Here is an 18,097-nt window from a genome sequence, read left to right as displayed (position 1 = left end):
AGATTCGATACCACTTAAAATCTTATCCCTCAAAACGGCCCTTCTTACAGCACTAACATCTGCCCGTAGGATTAGTGACCTTCAGGCTCTATCTGCGAACCCTCCCTTCACACAAATCATGGAGGATAGGGTAGTGTTGAGAACAGACCCTGCTTATCTACCCAAAGTGGCTTCCAATTTCCATAGATCCCAGGAAATAATCCTTCCTTCCTTCTGTCCAAACCCAAAAAATCAAAAAGAGGAAAAATTCCACACCTTAGACGTGAGAAGGTGTCTAATACACTACCTAGAATCCTCCCGTCAGTGTAGGAAGGAAGGCTGTCTTTTTGTCTGCTTTCAGGGACCTAGGAAAGGACTCAAAGCCTCCAAAGCCACTATAGCTTGTTGGGTTACTGATGCGATAGCCTTGGCATACTCGTCCACGGGAAACGCAGTTCCTGAAGGACTCAAGGCACACTCTACAAGGGCTATGGCGACCTCCTGGGCCGAAAGGTCGGAGGTACCAATAGATAAAATCTGTAAAGCGGCCACCTGGTCAACACCTTCAACCTTCTTTAGGCACTATCGCTTAGACTTAGCCTCTTCGTCGGACTTAACCTTCGGAAGAAGGGTCTTGCAGGCTGTGGTCCCTCCCTAAAGCAATAATCTCTGCAATTCTCTCTGGTAGTGCTGTCATGGGCAACTGAGAATAGTGTAGTTACTTACCGATAACGGTATTTCTCAGAGCCCATGACAGCACCTGCTTATTCCCCCCCCTTATCACGTGTGCGGTGAGCACTTTATTATACGAAGTGTGTGTTTTGATTTAGACACGGTGTAATCTTCATAAGTATTTTGCTAAAAATATGTGTATTTCTTGTTGTCACTAACCTGGAGGACCTCTGATGCTATGTAAACTAAACTGAGGCAGGAGAGAGGTACCGCCCTTTTATCCTGTAGGTTTTCCTGTCCCTGAAGGGCGGATTCCCTCTCTCTGGTAGTGCTGTCATGGGCTCTGAGAAACACCGTTATCGGTGAGTAACTACGACTTTTCCCCATACTCGTTATGGAAGAAAGTCCCCTCTCCATAATTAGTATGGTTGTTTGTCATGAACCCAGCTATAGAAATCGGTTTACAGTATCATGTTTATCCACATTGTGAGTGCTGTAAAAAAATATATAGAAATAACCCCAAAATTACCGCACTGTTTGTTCTTCAGCCTGAAAAAAAAACAAAAAACAATGTTATCACAATAACAACTTTCAGAAATGGTACTGAAAAATTAAAATTTCAACTCATCAAAAAAAAGAAAAGTAATAATAAAGTTATGGCTACTTGGTTTGGAAAAACAGCAAAACATCGATGGCTATGCAAATTAGGTATCGAAGGGAATATGTGTGTATGATCAATCCCACTAAGCCTTACATACGTGTGCATATATATATATATATATATATATATATATATATATATATATATATATATACATATATATGTATGTGTGTGTGTGTATATATATACATGCAAATTGCCTCTGCTGAAAAAAAGAGGACTTAACTCTATAGCGCCACCTATTGGAAGTAGCGATCCTACAAGTCACAATCAACCCTTTAACGAGTCGTGCAATATGACAGGATAAAAGCCAAATCAGTATCTCAATTCGCAGACACGGTGTTTCGGGCTGTTGGCCCTCATATACATACATACATACATACATACATATTTTCCTTTTATGAGGGTTGATCTTTCAGAAAGATTTACTTTAATTGTATTGACCCATAGAATAGTTAACACGTAGCTCATACTGTCTGATGGTCATGACAAGCTTGCGCTGGGTATGGCCTTTTTTATGCAGTTTGTGGTGTTTTTTTTTTCCTCTCTGAACTACTATTGTATTTTCTCCCTTAAAATTAAAGCATGTGTGAATGTGACTTGTATTTTCTGGTGATGGTGTTTTTTGTGTGGCTTTTGTAACATTACAATACAAGGGATTCTGAAAAAAAAATATTAGAATCCCATGAGCTATGACTCTCATAATTATAATGTTAAAACAGCTAAAATTAACACAACCTAAAAAAAGCAAGTACTAAATTATATTAATTAAAAAACATAATTTATCATTCATTTTTTAAGAGCAGAATATAAAAAGAAAGCTGCATTGAGATTTATGATCAACAAAGACGGTTTTCCTACATTTTTTTGGAGAATCCTCTAATTGAGCCGATTGCAGTTTTCTTCAGTGGGGTTAAGCTAAGCTATATTTTTGTTGTAAACAGGAAGAAAATGATTTTTCCACCACCAGGAGCAAAACAGTAACAATGCCGTGATATGACAAGAATCTGCATAACTAATCATATGCTACATAGCTGCAAGTCAGATTTATGTATGAGATAATCAATCAAGAAGATTGTGTATAAAATGATGGTGGTCTCACATTCGAAACCGTAGTAGATGAAGAGGTATGGAGCCTGAAAGTCAAAAGTTCAAAACATTGTTACCCTTTTGCTTGTCAGTGTAATTTCCGGAATGGGACCAGGATGGGGAACATTATACCAGGAAGGGGCACATGATGGAGGAAATTTCTGAAAAGGGCATATGATGGAGAACATTATTACTGGAAGGAGCCCAGGATGGAGGACATGATTACTCAAAGAAGCCCAGGATTGGTGGCATTGTTATAGCAGTAGGCCCATGATGGGGGACATAATACCAGGAAGGGCACCAGGATGGGCATAATTATACCAGGATGGGGCCCAGAATAGGGACATTATTACATTGAAGGTGCCCAGGACGGACTATGGAGGACATTGTTACTCAAACTACAATATTACAGGAAGGAGCCAATGATGGGGAATATTATTTCAGGATGGGGGACATTATTACATGGGGGGGCAACACGTATGTCTTTATAGATCTGGAATCTAAGAGGTAAGTCTTTTCACCCTGACATGCCAGTCCTGGCTTGTAACTCTCCACAATGAGAAACCATACCCCTTAGATCTTGGCCTTTAGCTTCTCACCCAGCCAAATCAGATCTCGTACTTTAAACTGATGGGTAGAGTTGAGCGACTTTTACTTTTTTAGGATCGAGTCTCGCGAAACCCGACTTTGTCAAATGTCGGGTCGGGTGAAATCGGCTGATTATTGCGAAAAGTCGGGGATCCGATTGAAACACGAAAACCAATGCAAGTCAATGGGGAAGCAAAGTCGGCAGTGAGTGGAGGAAAGGAAAACACCTACAGTGCCCATTTTAATGCCAAAAACATCAATTCTTGTTACTTAAGCTTGTCAATCTTAATTTGCCTTATAATAATAGTTAGGCATTGAAAATTGGGGGTCATTTGGCTAAAGTGGTGGGGGAGTAGGGCTGGCTCAAATTTTCCGTGGGCCCAGGAAACGCGGACTACGTCACGGCGGTGGAGCAGGGAGAGGAAAGTATTTCACCTTTAGGTAAGTGCTGTGATCCTGAGCAAGCAGGGGGGAGACACTTTTGTGTACTGTGAGGGGCCCTGTGCCAGTGACGTCGCCAATGAGTATGCCCCCCACCTGATGAAGGAACCTGCACTTTCATCTGCGCCTTCCTCTTTGTCCCCGTGTAAGGTGGTATAGTATGCGGGAAGGGGAACCAGACTTTCAGCAGGGTCAGATACTGGCTGTGTAGAGTGCAAGGGGAATGTAGTGGTCAATGTACTAGCAGACTCATCTAGCAGTGGCTGGGCAATGGGCAGGATGAGGAGGAAACACAAATATAGGCCCAAAGAGTAAAGTAGGCTAAATGCAGTTCAAAATTGGTAACAGGACTAAACAGGCGGCATTGCTTTGTTCAGTGGAGGAAAACTGTAATGAGTGGCAGACACAGTTTGTAGGCCCAAGTAATAAAGTGGGCCAAATGAAGTTCAAAATTGGTAACAGGAGTAAACAGGCGGCACTGCTTTGTTCAGTGGAGGAGAACAACAAGCAGCGGCAGACACCGTTAGTAGGCCCAACCAAACAAGTAGGCCAAATGCAGTTTCATATTTCACATAGGCTGAAAGCCTGAAAATTGAAGCTCAGCTTTGTTCAGTGGAGGAGAAAAGCAAGGAGTGGAAGACACCGTTAGTAGGCCCAACCAAACAAGTAGGCCAAATGCAGTTTCATATCTGATATAGGCTGAAAGCCTGAAAATTGAAGCTCAGCTTTGTTTAGTGGAGGAGAACAACAAGCAGCGGCAGACACCGTTAGTAGGCCCAAACAAACAAGTACGCCAAATGCAGTTTAATATCTGATATAGGCTGAAAATTGAAGCTCCGCTTTGTTCAGTGGAGGAGAAAAGCAAGCAGCGGCAGACACCGTTAGTAGGCCCAACCAAACAAGTAGGCCAAATGCAGTTTCATATCTGATATAGGCTGAAAGCCTGAAAATTGAAGCTCAGCTTTGTTTAGTGGAGGAGAACAACAAGGAGCGGCAGACACCGTTAGTAGGCCCAACCAAACAAGTAGGCCAAATGCAGTTTAATATCTGATATAGGCTGAAAGCCTGAAAATTGAAGCTCAGCTTTGTTCAGTGGAGGAGAAAAGCAAGTAGCGGCAGACACTGTTAGTAGGCCCAACCAAACAAGTAGGCCAAATGCAGTTTCATATCTGATATAGGCTGAAAGCCTGAAAATTGAAGCTCAGCTTTGTTCAGTGGAGGAGAAAAGCAAGGAGCAGCAGACATCGTTAGTAGGCCCAACCAAACAGGTAGGGCAAATGCAGTTTAAAATTGGTTCCAGGGGTACACAGGTGGCATAGGTTTGTTCAGTGGAGGTCAACTGTAAGGAGTGGTGCAGACAGACTTAGTAGGCCTAAAATAAAAAGTAGGCTCAATGCAGTTTAAAATTGGTTACAGGGGTACACAGGCGGCATTGATTTGTTCAGTGGAGGTCAACTGTAAGGAGTGGCGCAGACAGACTTAGTAGGCCTGAAATAAAAAAGTAGGCTCAATGCAGTTTAAAATTGGTTACAGGGGTACACAGGCGGCATAGCGTTGTTCAGCGGAGGACGATTGTAAGGAGTGGCAGACACAGTTAGTAGGCCCAAAAAAGTAGTAGGCTAAATGCAGTTCAAAATTGATAACAGCAGTAAACTGGCGGCATAGCTTTGTTCAGTGGATTACAACTGTAAGGAGTGTCTGACACAGTTAGTAGGCCAAAATAATAAAGTGAGGTAAATGTCTGCCAAAACAATTTTCAAAAATAAACAGGTGGCATAGCTACGTACAGGGGTGGGCTCCTCTGCTGAGTAGCAGACAGTGGTAGTTGGCGCAAAGTATTAAATGCTCTAAATGGAGGCCAGGGCCCCTGTATATTTTAACTATCATCTATCATTTCAACAAATTTGTATTGGCTGTGCCATAGAAGGATTTATCAGCACAGACTACACTGTGGTGGAGCAGGGAGAGGTAAGTATTGCAAGTGGTAGAGCACTGTTCGACCTGGGGGGGAATACTCTCTCATGGGCGGCGGTACTGGCACAGGGCCCCTCATATTACGACGGTGTGTCTGACGTTGGTTGTGCACCACCACCGTCAGACACTTCATTGTAATGAGGGACCCTGTGCCAGTGCCGTCTCCCAAGAGTAGGCACACCCACCTGTCCAGGCAAACGGCACTCGCAAGGGTGCTTGCGCCAGGTGGTGACCACGGCCCTGTGGGGGGAGTCAGCCCATTTAGGGAGGTAAAAAAATGGCCTATGGTGGACATTCAGCAGCTGCCAATGGAGGAATTGGAGGAGTCAGTAAGAGGAGGCCAAAAGCAAGACATTTTCCAGGCAAGCTATGTGTCAGCAGGGGAAGGTGGGGCAAAATAATTAGAAATCCATGATTGGTTCATTTTAATGAAGGTTAGATCATCAACATTTTGGGTAGCCAGACGAGTCCTTTTTTTGGTCAGTATTGAACCAGCAGCACTGAAGACTCTTTCTGATAGCACACTACCAGCTGGGCAAGCGAGCTCCTGTAATGCATATTCTGCCAATTCAGGCCAGGTGTCTATTTTAGATGCCCAGTAATCAAAGGGGAATGACGTGTGAGGGAGAACATCGATAAGGGAGGAAAAATAGTTCGTAACCATACTGGAGAAATGTTGTCTCCTGTCATTTTCAATTGATGCAGCAGTACTTGTCGTGTCTGCGGTCATTGCGAAATCACTCCACAACCTGGTCATAAAACCCCTCTGTCCAACGCCACTTCTGATTTGTGCACCTCTAACACCTCTGCCATGTTGCCCCCTGCAGCTCGTGTGAGAACCATCACCGCCGCTGTGTGCTGGGAGTGCCTGAACCAAACGGTCTACAATAGTTGCTTGTTTAATAGCCAATATTTGCTCAAGGTTCTCATGTGGCATGATATTTTGTAATTTCCCTTTGTAGCGTGGATCCAGGAGGCAGGCCAACCAGTAATCGTCATCGTTCATCATTTTTATACTGTGGGGGTCCCTTTTTAGGATATGCAAGGCATAATCAGCCATGTGGGCCAATGTTCCAGGTGTCAATTCACTGCTTGTGCTGAGCTGAGGAGCACTTTCTTGCAAATCAACATTATTATTATTATTATTATTCATTTTTATAGCGCCATTTATTCCATGGCGCTTTACATGTGAAATACGGGGCAAATATAGCCAAATACATTAGACATGAGCAAAAAAAACAAGGCACACGGGTACATAAGGAGGGAGGACCCTGCCCGCGAGGGCTCACAATCTGCAGGGGATGGGTGATGATACACTAGGAGAGGGCAGAGCTGGTTGTGCGGCGGTTCAGTAGGTTCAACATCACTTGTCTCCCGCAAAAACCCTGTACCTGACCTTGCAACGCCACCAGTTTCTATTGCCCCCTGAGAAGCATCTTCCTCTCATAAATATTTATCCCCATCATCCTCCTCCTCCTCCTCTTCGTCCGCCACCTTGTCCAGAAGAGTTCCCTGAGCAGACAATGGCTGACTGTCATCAAGGCTTCCCTCCTCGGCTGCAGACGCCTGCTCCTTAATGTGCGTCAAACTTTGCATCAGCAGATGCATTAGTGGGATGCTCATGCTTATGATGGCGTCATCTGCACTTACCAGCCGTGTGCATTTCTCAAAACACTGAAGGACTTGACAGAGGTCTTGTAGCTTCGACCACTGCACACCTGATAACTCCAAGTCTGCCATCCAACTGTCTGCCCGTGCATGTGTATACCCCCCCAAAATAAACATTACAGCACGCCTCTGTTCACACAGCCTCTGAAGCATGTGCAGTGTGGAGTTCCACCTTGTTGCAACGTCGATTATTAGGCGGTGCTGGGGAAGCTTCAGCGATCGCAGATGGTTCTGCATACGGCTGGAGTGTACGGGCGACCGGCGGATGTGCGAGCAAAGTCTTCGCACCTTCAGGAGCAGGGCTTGTAAGCCCGGATAACTTTTCAGGAAGCCCTGCACCACCAGGTTCAAGGTGTGAGCATGTGTTTCAGTTCTGAAAGGGCTATGGCAGCCATAAAATTCCTTCCGTTATCACTGACTACCTTGCCTGCCTCAAGATGTACACTGCCCAGCCATGACTGAGTTTCTTGCTGCAAGTACTCTGCCAGTACTTCCGCGGTGTGTCTGTTGTCGCCCAAACACATCATTTACAACACAGCCTGCTGACGCTTACCACTAGCTGTTCCATAATGGGACACCTCGTGTGCAACACTGGCAGCTGCGGATGGAGTGGTAGGGCGACTGCGCTCTGTGGACGACCTTTCGCTTCTGGAGGAGGAGGAGGAGGAGGGGTGTCGAACGCCTACTGCCAACTGTTTCCTAGACCGCGGGCTAGGCAGAACTGTCCCACTATGGCTGTCCCCTGTGGACCCTACATCCACCACATTAACCCAGTGCACCGTGATGGACACGTAACGTCCCTGGCCATGCCTACTGATCCATGCATCTGTTGTGAGGTGCACCTTTCTACTGACTGATTGCCTGAGTGCGTGGACAATGCGGTCTTTGACATGCTGGTGGAGGGCTGGGATGGCTTTTCTTGCAAAAAAGTGTCGACTGGGTAGGTCATAGCCTGGTACTGCGTAGGCCATCAGGGCTTTGAAAGCATCGCTTTCAACCAACCGGTAGGGCATCATCTCTAACGAGATTAGTCTAGCAATGTGGGCGTTCAAACCCTGTGTACGCAGATGAGAGGATGAGAACTTCCTTTTCCTAACGAGAGTCTCTTGTAGGGTGAGCTGGACTGGAGAGCTGCATATTTTGGAACTAGCGGGGGTGGTGGTGGACATGGCAGATTGAGAGAGGGTTGGTGATGGTATTCTTGATGTTGGCCTACATGCAGTGTTTCCTCCCAAGAACCTGGTGATTCCCTGACTGCCTTGGCCTTGCGACGATATCTCCACAATTGCTGCAGGTGGTGTCCTAAACGGTGGGCTTACAGTGAGGGAAGCAATGTAGCGTTGCTGACTTCATTCTGAGCGGGTGCACCAATGTTACGGGACGTTTGGTAGTTAGTCCAGGCTTGCAAGTGCATGCTGGTTAAATGTCTACGCATGCATGTATTTAAATTTAGGGGATTCTTCCCTCTGCTAAAGGTCTTTGAGCATTTCCTGCAGATAACTTTGCACTGATCATTCGGATCTTGGTTAAAAAATTGCAACACTGCACTCTTCCTACTATCGAATACATTTTCAGGCATTGCACGCTGTGCTACTTTCACCGGATGGCCACGCTGTCCTAAAACTGTTTTTGTTTTAGACACACGTTTTGGGCCTGATACGGGCCTGCCAGATGAAAGCTGTTGCGATGTTGATGCCTGCTGCGGATCATCCTCCTCCGCTTCAGAGTTACTGCCAGCAGCACCCTGTTCCCCCAATGGCTGCCAATCTGGGTCAACAACTGGGTCATCTATCACCTCCTCTTCAATGTCCTGTGCACCGTCCTCTGTATCACTGTGTAAGGTGCTAAAGCGTTCGGGACGGGGCACCATAGTCTCATCAGGGTCAGATTCTGGCTCAGTACACTGCGAGGGCAATGTAGTGATCTGAGTCAATGGAACAGCATAATAATCTAGCTGTGGCTGTGCATCTGTGCACTCCATGTCCGATTCATCTTGTAATGGGCTGTTAACTATTTCCCTTTCTAACCCTGGCACGGTATGTGTAAAGAGCTCCATGGAGTAAACTGTAGTGTTGCCTGCCGCATCCTTCACTTTTGGTTTGGGTGAAGGACACAAGGAAGCGACTTGTTCCTGACCGGGAGCATCCACTGACGACTCGCTGCTTTTATATTTCGAATTTTCGAAAGAGGAGGCGAAAGAGCTAGAGGCTGAGTCAGCAATGAAAGCCAAAACTTGTTCCTGCTGCTCCGGCTTTAAAAGCAGTTTTCCTACTCCCAGATAAGGGAGCTTTTGAGGCCTTGTGTAGCCAGACGATGACGCTGTCTGAACAACTCGAGCCTTAGGTGCTATTTTGCTTTTCCCACTACCACCAGATGCTCCACCACCACCACCATCATTACCAGCTGGCAATGACCGCCCACGGCCTCTTCCACCAGACTTCCTCATATTTGGGAAAATGTAACCAAACTAACAACCGTTATATGGTACTATAAAACAAGGTAGAAGGTGTATATAAACTTGTTGAGAATTTAAATATCCTGTTTTGTGTGGGAGACTGCTGCAAAAATCAGGCCCGCTGTATTACACTACACAATGTAAGTGGCAGAAAGTGGCTGGCAGATATACGACAAACAGAACTGACGCAGATCCACTTAGTGGCAATTTAAATCTCCCTTTATTATGTGGGAGACTGCTGCAAAAACCAGTACCACTGTATTACACTAGATAATGTAAGTGGCAGAAAGTGGCTGGCAGATATACGACAAACAGAACTGATGCAGATCCACTTAGGGGCAATTTAAATCTCCCTTTATTATGTGGGAGACTGCTGCAAAAAACCAGGCCCGCTGTATTACACTACACAGTGTAAGTGGCAGAAAGTGGCAGGCAGATATACGACAAACAGAAGTGACGCAGATCCACTTAGTGGCAATTTAAATCTTCCTTTATTATGTGGTAGACTGCTGCAAAAAAACAGGCCCGCTGTATTACACTACACAATGTAAGTGGCATAAAGTGGCATGCAGATATACGACAAACAGAACTGACGCAGATCCACTAAGGGGCAATTTAAATCTCCCTTTATTATGTGGGAGACTGCTGCAAAAATCAGGCCCGCTGTATTACACTACACAATGTAAGTGGCAGAAAGTGGCTGGCAGATATACGACAAACAGAACTGACGCAGATCCACTTAGGGGCAATTTAAATCTCCTTTTTTGGGGGGAGAGACTGCTGCAACAATCAGGCCCGCTGTGCTACACTACACAATGTATGTGGCAGAACGTGGCTGGAAGATATATATAAAAAAAAAAGGGTCCGTACTACAATAACAAAATGAACACACCAGCGCACTACTAATTATGAACGTAGGACATACAGGGGTGCAAAAAGAGTGGTGACATCATGTATCAAAAGAAAAGAAAAAAGACCACTCTAAAGGACTGCACACCACAATCTATAATGAATATAAAAAGGCAAACTTTAATTGATATGCTAATAAAAACAATTAAAACCAGTGAAATGCAAACATACCCATGCTAATCCCTGTAAACAATTGTCAGGAAGGGATGCACGTACCCAGATAGCATGAAAACAATATGTTATATGCAATCAAAAATCAATACAATAATCCGGATACAGTGCAACAAATGTATTCTATCCTGTATAATATGGCCTCTTGCAATTAACACCAACCTCACCAATGAAACTATCTCAACAATACTAATGGAGGTCAGAGTGAAAAAAAGGGCTTTGTCCAAACAAAGGGTTGAAAGATCAATGAGACCAAATAAGATTAATATCTGTGTGCCAACACGGCCATGAGAACACTGGTATAACAAAATAATGTAATATAGAACCCAGAGTGCCTGCACATAGTGCACGCATGCAATTAGCTTGCTGTGTATGGGACTATAATTACCGCATACCAGGAACATGCGTAAGAAGTCTCAGATCCAGCCATGAAGACAGCACAAGGCACATAAAAGTGATGCCGCAGCGGACAAAGTATAAAGAGGCAGGGATGAGTATGGGGAAGAGCCCCACGCGTATCGCCGTTGCAAGGACGGCTTCGTCAGGGGAAGGGTGTTCAAACCGCAAACAATAGAAGTTTAAATACCTTGTGGTGAAATCAGGAATGAGCGAGACACGCCGGAAGACCGGAACCGGAAATGACACAGTGGCAGGGCGGAAGAGCAAGTACAGGCAGACGTCTCTGCCAGTACTGCACAGTGCGCATGCGCACGAATCAACTAGCGCAACACACTGTGCAAGAAATGCCAAAACAGAGTGAATAAGGACCAATGAAGAACGAAAAAAAGGGGCTTGTACTGGAGATAACGGTGTACAATGACAAATTCCCAAGGACCCCATATGGGACAAGATGGCAACAATCACACATATACACACACATGAGGATAATGGGGTAGACACAAAACTTCCACGAAAAAGAAAGAAAAAATAAGGATGTATAGAGCAACCTGGTCAAATTAATACCACTGATGAATGTTGTTGTTTATTGGAAACAAACAAAATACCTTGAAACAAATGTACAGATATATATAAACACATATGTAAACGTGCATATATATACATATATATATACACCCATGTGCATGAACAAGGAGAGGCATGCATGAATCTACACATTCAATGTTAGACCCTTGTTGCTCGGTCACTGGTGATAGAGCAAAGGATTACTAAATATGTGAATGATGGGGAATGTGCAAGAAGGATATATATACATATACCGGAGCACAAAAACAAGAACCCAACAAACTCCCTGAATACGAAAAAAAAAAAAAAAAAAAAAAAAAAAAAAGGGGGAAAAACACCGAATGCAGTTGGCAAAATCAGTGTTGTACTTATATAAGGCCTCCATGGTAGGCAGAAAGGTATATAGTCCATAAACAACATGTCTGCATATATATATCCATGTAAGTCCAATATCGTCCAGAGCTATAGTCCAATCATCTCCATAGGTATATGGCCTCTAGATTCATTCCTCCTTATTTCTTAATCTTGACAGATCTTCACATCAAAAAAATCGGCCTCGATAGATATTGAGAATCCCATATGAGAAACTTGATCCATTTGTGTCAAACGTCCGAATTCCCAGTCCAAAAGTCAGAATGACATGTTAGATAATAGGACCCACGTGCAAAGCAACCTAGAATGGACACATAGAACATATGATGACAAAACAATTTATCCCAAAAAGCCCGTAAAAAGAAGATCCTCATTAATGCCTGAAGGGGCTGTGGAGTGTAATAGGAAAATCCAACGGGCTTCCGCCTGCAAAAGCTTGCGTTCCAAAGATTCACCTCTGCCCGAACCTTTAACCTGTTCCAGACCAACTATCCTAGTCCCTACATGCCTGCCAGCATGTTGAAGTAAAAAATGAGATGCCACCGTAGTAAGAGTTTTGCCCTTACGGGAATCAGCCGGTGCAGTACTGATAGTGGAGAAATGCTTCTGTATGCGTCGACGAAGTTCCTGTGACGTCTGTCCCACATATACAAATGGACAGGTGCAAATAATCGCATAAACGACATTTGTGGACTTGCAATTGATGTAAGATTTAAGACCATGTGTCATGTGGTCAGTAGGATTACAGAAACAATCTCTAACTGGGCGCATATACTGGCAGATGTTACAATCTCCGCAGGGAAAAGAACCCCTGAGTACGATACCCCGATTCAATCTGACACTAGGCCTAGTATAATGACTCCTAGTGAGAATATCTCTCAGGTTCGGCGCTCTCCTGGCAGTAATCAAGGGTCGTTCACTGACCACTTGTGATGTTGCTAAATCGGTTGTAAGAATGCCCCAATGTTTTTGTAAAATGTTTCTTACCTTCGACCAGTGGGTATTATATCCTGTGATAAAACGGACCGATTTGTCTGGTGGTTTCGTTTTCGGCTCCAACAAGGAGACCTGTGACTGACAATTAGCTCTCTGGTAAGCTTGAGAAACACATCTCTTGGGATAAGACCTTCTCTTGAATCTCCCAGTCAGATCTTGCGCTTCTCTTTGAAAGTCTTCATCCCGTGTGCAATTCCTCCTTGTTCTCAGAAATTGTCCAGTGGGGACCCCTTTCTTGGTATGGAAAGGGTGGAAGCTACGAAACTCCAATAAATTATTCGTGGCTGTAGGTTTGCGATATAGGCAAGTTGATAAGACACCATCCCGGTTTACGATGTTAAGATCCAGAAAGCTCACTGAGGAGGAGGAATGGGAAAAGGTCAAAAATATATTAAGCCCATTGTCATTCAAAGAATTTATGAAAGTCCCCAACTCATCCTGAGAACCTGACCAGATGAAAAATATGTCGTCTATAAATCTGGACCAACGTCGTGCCTTAGACTTATACCACGTGGAGTTATAGACGACAGTAGCCTCCCACCACCCCAAAAAGATGTTTGCAAGAGATGGGGCACAGCGGGCCCCCATTGCCACGCCGGAGACTTGAAGATAGAAGGTTCTGTCAAACAAGAAGAAATTGTGCTTGAGAATAAAGTCTAGGAGATCCACAATAAAAGAATCATGAAGCCTGTCCGAATTTTGTTGTAAGTCAAGAAAGAAAAGCACAGCCTGTAGACCATGATCATGGTCAATATTTGAGTATAGAGACTCAACATCACAAGTAACCATGATTTCACCTTGGTCCAAAATAATTCCTTGTAAAGATGTAATAAAGTGTGATGTGTCTCTAACATACGAAGGAAGTTTTAGAGCCAGAGGCTGTAGAAAGAAGTCAAGGTATGTACAGGCCTTCTCACAGAGGCTCCCTATGCTGGAAACAATGGGGCGTCCGGGTGGTTTACAGAGATCTTTGTGTAATTTGGGCAACATATAAAACGTTGATGTGGTAGGATGTTTAACCCAAATAAAGTCTCGTTCACCCACATTGATGATCCCTAATTCCAGGGCCCTATCAATAAGTGTTCTCAATTTGATGGAATAAATGCCCGTGGGATCTGAGGGGAGTCTGCGATAATATCTCACATTAACCAGTTGTCTGTGAGCTTCCTCTACATAGAGGTCATGGGGCCAAAGAACAATGTTGCCTCCTTTGTCAGCCTCACGTATGATAAACTCATTGCTGGCCTTCAAACTAGACAGGGCACGCTTCTCACTGGACGTAAGATTGTCAATCATAGGAATCCTAACAGGTAACGCCTCAATGTCCCTCTTGGCCATTTCGAAGAATATCCTAACGGCAGGGACAATAGAAAAAGGTGGAGAAACAGAGGATTTGTTTCTGTGCGGAAACTTGGGCCTACCTGTATCATCTTGTCCTTCCTGTAACAAATCCATAAGGTCCTGAAATACATTCTGCTCCGTCTGGTCCGAGAAATAAGCAATATGTGGTTTATTGTGCAGAACCTGTAAGACGATTTTTCTGCAGAACAAGAAAAGATCTTTTATTAATGTAAATTTGTCCACCTGTTGAATTGGTGAAAAAGATAAACCTTTTTTTTTTTTTTTCACTCTGACCTCCATTAGTATTGTTGAGATAGTTTCATTGGTGAGGTTGGTGTTAATTGCAAGAGGCCATATTATACAGGATAGAATACATTTGTTGCACTGTATCCGGATTATTGTATTGATTTTTGATTGCATATAACATATTGTTTTCATGCTATCTGGGTACGTGCATCCCTTCCTGACAATTGTTTACAGGGATTAGCATGGGTATGTTTGCATTTCACTGGTTTTAATTGTTTTTATTAGCATATCAATTAAAGTTTGCCTTTTTATATTCATTATAGATTGTGGTGTGCAGTCCTTTAGAGTGGTCTTTTTTCTTTTCTTTTCGTACTACAATAACAATCTCCCTACAATGATCTCAGGACAAGTATGGCAGCAATAAAAAGGACTGCTGCACACAAAAGTGTGGACAAATAAACAATAGAACTGTGCAGAAAGGAGCAACAGGATTTTTGCTTTTAAAAAAGAAGTTGGTTTGCACAGCAGTGTACAAACAGCAATGCAGCTATCAGGGAGCCTTATAAGCTACAGAGCTGATGCACAAAAAACTAGCCTCCACTGTCCCTGCAAAGAAAAGGTGGTGTTGGACAGTGGAAATCGCTACAGCACAAGCGGTTTGGGGGTTAATCTTTCCTCCCTAACAATATCCCTTCTTCTGACGAAGCTGCAGCAACCTCTCCCTATGCTCAGATCGGCAGAAGTAAGATGGCGGTCGGCGTGCACGCCCCTTTATAGCCCCTGTGACGCCGCAGAAAGCAAGCCAATCACTGTCATGCCCTTCTCTAAGATGGTGGGGACTGAGACCTATGTCATCACGCTGCCCACACTCTGCATCCTCCTTCATTGGCTGAGAAATGGCGCTGAAAGCGTCATACGAAACGCGACTTTGGTGTGAAGATTGCCGACCTCATGGCCGATCCCACAGTGGGATCGGGTCGGGTTTCACGAAACTCAACTTTGACGAAAGTCGGCGATTTTTCAATTTGTCCGATCCTTTTCGCTCAACCCTACTGATGGGCAACACCCCAAAACAGTGTCTGAAAATTGAGGTTCTGATTTGGCTTTTATCTAGTCATATGGCTAGGCTCATTAAAGGGTGACATTGACTTTTTAAGGTAGCTACTTCCAATAGGTGGCACTACAGTTCAAGTCCTCTTCCTCTCTCTTTAAAGAGGCAATTTGTATTGACAGGATATAGAGTGCTACAAGGGCCCATATATCTGTCCAACATGCAGGTTGGGACCCAAGTCTAAATTTTGCACCAGGGCCCATCGGACTCTAGTTACTCCACAGAACTCACATGTTCATAGAGTGCATGTTAGGGATAATATTTCAGGGACCAACAAACCTAGCAGCGGCACAGACCTCCTGAGAAGCCCCAGAGAAATGTTAGACAAGAGGCTGATGCAATCCCATGAAGAGCATGTAGGGAATGTATGCAGTGGTAAGGAGAGCTATAGCAGTGCGATCAACCATCTTGGACATGACCTGACCCCTGGAGGATTTGTGGTGGATTGCATGGCCTTCCAGAACTCAATAACAGACTGTAAATTTCTGCAACTGTTCTGTTCCTCTCTTCATTCAATTCCTCATGGTGCCCTTCTATTTCTCAATTTTCTCTGATGATCAGTGTTGCACTTTTCTGTTCATTGTCTACATTTTACAAGGCTGGGGCTATATGGCAACTTTGGCCAAGATTCCTGTCGCACGACCAAAGTTCTCAAAAGTTTGAGATTGACATGGAAGAAGGGGCGATAGGAATCTTTCTCCCCCCCACAAAGTGGAGCTTGAATCCTTCAACTCCCCATCTCCCCGTGTGGACCAACTATGCTCTTCGGCTGGCTCTCCTTTTTTGGTTTGTTTTTTTTTAAGTTCGCTAAATGTCAGCGCTACATTACATTTAAAAAGTGAATAGGGTCGCATTTTAACCCCTTGGGTACTGCGACCATGGCAAGCAAATCATGTGAAGTCTAACTCCATGAGATTTTTTGGGACTTGTTTGTCGCAGCTCCAATAACCTTGGGGGTTGCAATGTGATCCCACAAGGGATGTTTTTAATCCATATCGGGTAGTGACCATTCCAGGTAATTATTCACATCAACATTTTTTAAAAATGTTGATGTGTGAATAGCACTCTGATCTCCTTTGTATATGACTAAGTCCAGAAATTCTATCCTCATTGAGAAGAAAGAAAATTAAAATTGTAACCCCCAAGAATTATTACTAAGTTGATGTACAAAAGATGTTGCCTCTTCAGATGTCCCTGTCCAAATAAAAAATAACTCGTCTAAAAATCTTTTGTAATACAGGATGTTACCCACCAGAATTCTCGAAATACCTGGAATACCCATCTGTATACCAGCCGTACCTGCCTGCACCTGCCATGCCAGTCTGTATACCAACCTACCTGTCTACACATGCCTTGTCTTCCAATATTTCCGCCATGCCTGCCTACACTTGTCAAAGTCCATCCATTCCTGGACATTCCAAATACCTGCCTATTTGGGGGTCATCAATCGTGTGTCCAAGGTCTGTCCTGGAGTAGGACATGGCATCCATCCGGCACCGAGTCAAACCCCACCATCTGGGGCTCTAGGGAAGATTCAGATAGTGATCTAATTACACCCCTCCAGGCTCTCCTCGGTCCACGTCACAGAGGTTCCCCTCCTTCCCCATTCCTGTTAGATTGCTCAGGCCATGGAATTCGCTGACTCTCATTCTTCTTCTATCTCCAACCTGTACCAGGAGGCCTCCCGGCAGAAAGACCAGCAGGACAAAATCTTCTATCTGCAGACAGTGATCATCTGCTTGGACACGCTGACACTTGTAAATGCATCCCGTCCAAGCTACTGCAACTTTAGCCGTGACTCACCAGCCTACCAACTATGTCCCTGGTTCTGGGCCTCATCTTTCGGCTCCTCGACATTATGACAGTGATCCTACTCTATGCCATGGATTCATTAATCAATGCACTCTGTACTGTGACTTTGTGACATCAGTTTGCTTCAGATTGGGCTAAAGTGGCATTCATCATGTCCAATCTTACTGGCGAAGCTCTGGCATGGCTCAATCTCCTATGGGAGAGATGGGATCCTCTTGTCTCCAGTTTTCAGATGTTTCTTGAGTAGAGAAAGGCGGACACCTGGATGTTCGGGTCCGGCGGTTTCGGCCGAACAGTTACAAAAAGTTCAGGTATCCGAACAGTACCTGAACCCAGATCCGAACCCTATTCCCTCGAATGGGGGGACTGAACATATTGTTTTCCATATTGTCATGTGCATGGCCAACACCTCTTCTGATCGGTGGTGAAATCATCCCTGCCAGTCAGAGAGACGCAGTTCCCACACTGTCACAAGACAGCGGGAGCACCCAGCTGTGATTAGAGGCATAAAATTCACCTCCACTAGTGTCAGCTGATGGGACTACTGCTCCCATCATCCGATGCCTGCTGCTGCTAATAACAGCGAGAGCAGGAGCGGCAGATGGGAGTATTCGTCAGTCGACTCCTCCACTGTAAATAAATTTAAAAA

At 44.5% G+C, this 18,097-nt stretch overlaps 1 long non-coding RNA gene across 2 annotated transcripts in view; it reads right to left on the bottom strand.

Moving 5' to 3' along the window:
- Nucleotides 1–1,034: 1,034 nt before the first annotated feature.
- The window catches only part of LOC143768632 (uncharacterized), a 39,880-nt gene continuing 22,817 nt past the window's right edge, over nucleotides 1,035–18,097 (bottom strand). For both annotated transcript variants that reach the window (XR_013213972.1, XR_013213973.1), the window contains exon 3: nucleotides 1,035–1,200. This is a non-coding gene — a long non-coding RNA (uncharacterized LOC143768632). The remainder of the gene's footprint in view (nucleotides 1,201–18,097) is intronic.

This window comes from Ranitomeya variabilis, chromosome 4 (genome assembly GCF_051348905.1).
Source record: "Ranitomeya variabilis isolate aRanVar5 chromosome 4, aRanVar5.hap1, whole genome shotgun sequence".
Taxonomy (NCBI): domain Eukaryota; kingdom Metazoa; phylum Chordata; class Amphibia; order Anura; family Dendrobatidae; genus Ranitomeya; species Ranitomeya variabilis.
The sequence above is the reverse complement of the archived record's forward strand: the minus strand, read 5'-3'. Positions and strand labels throughout refer to the sequence as shown.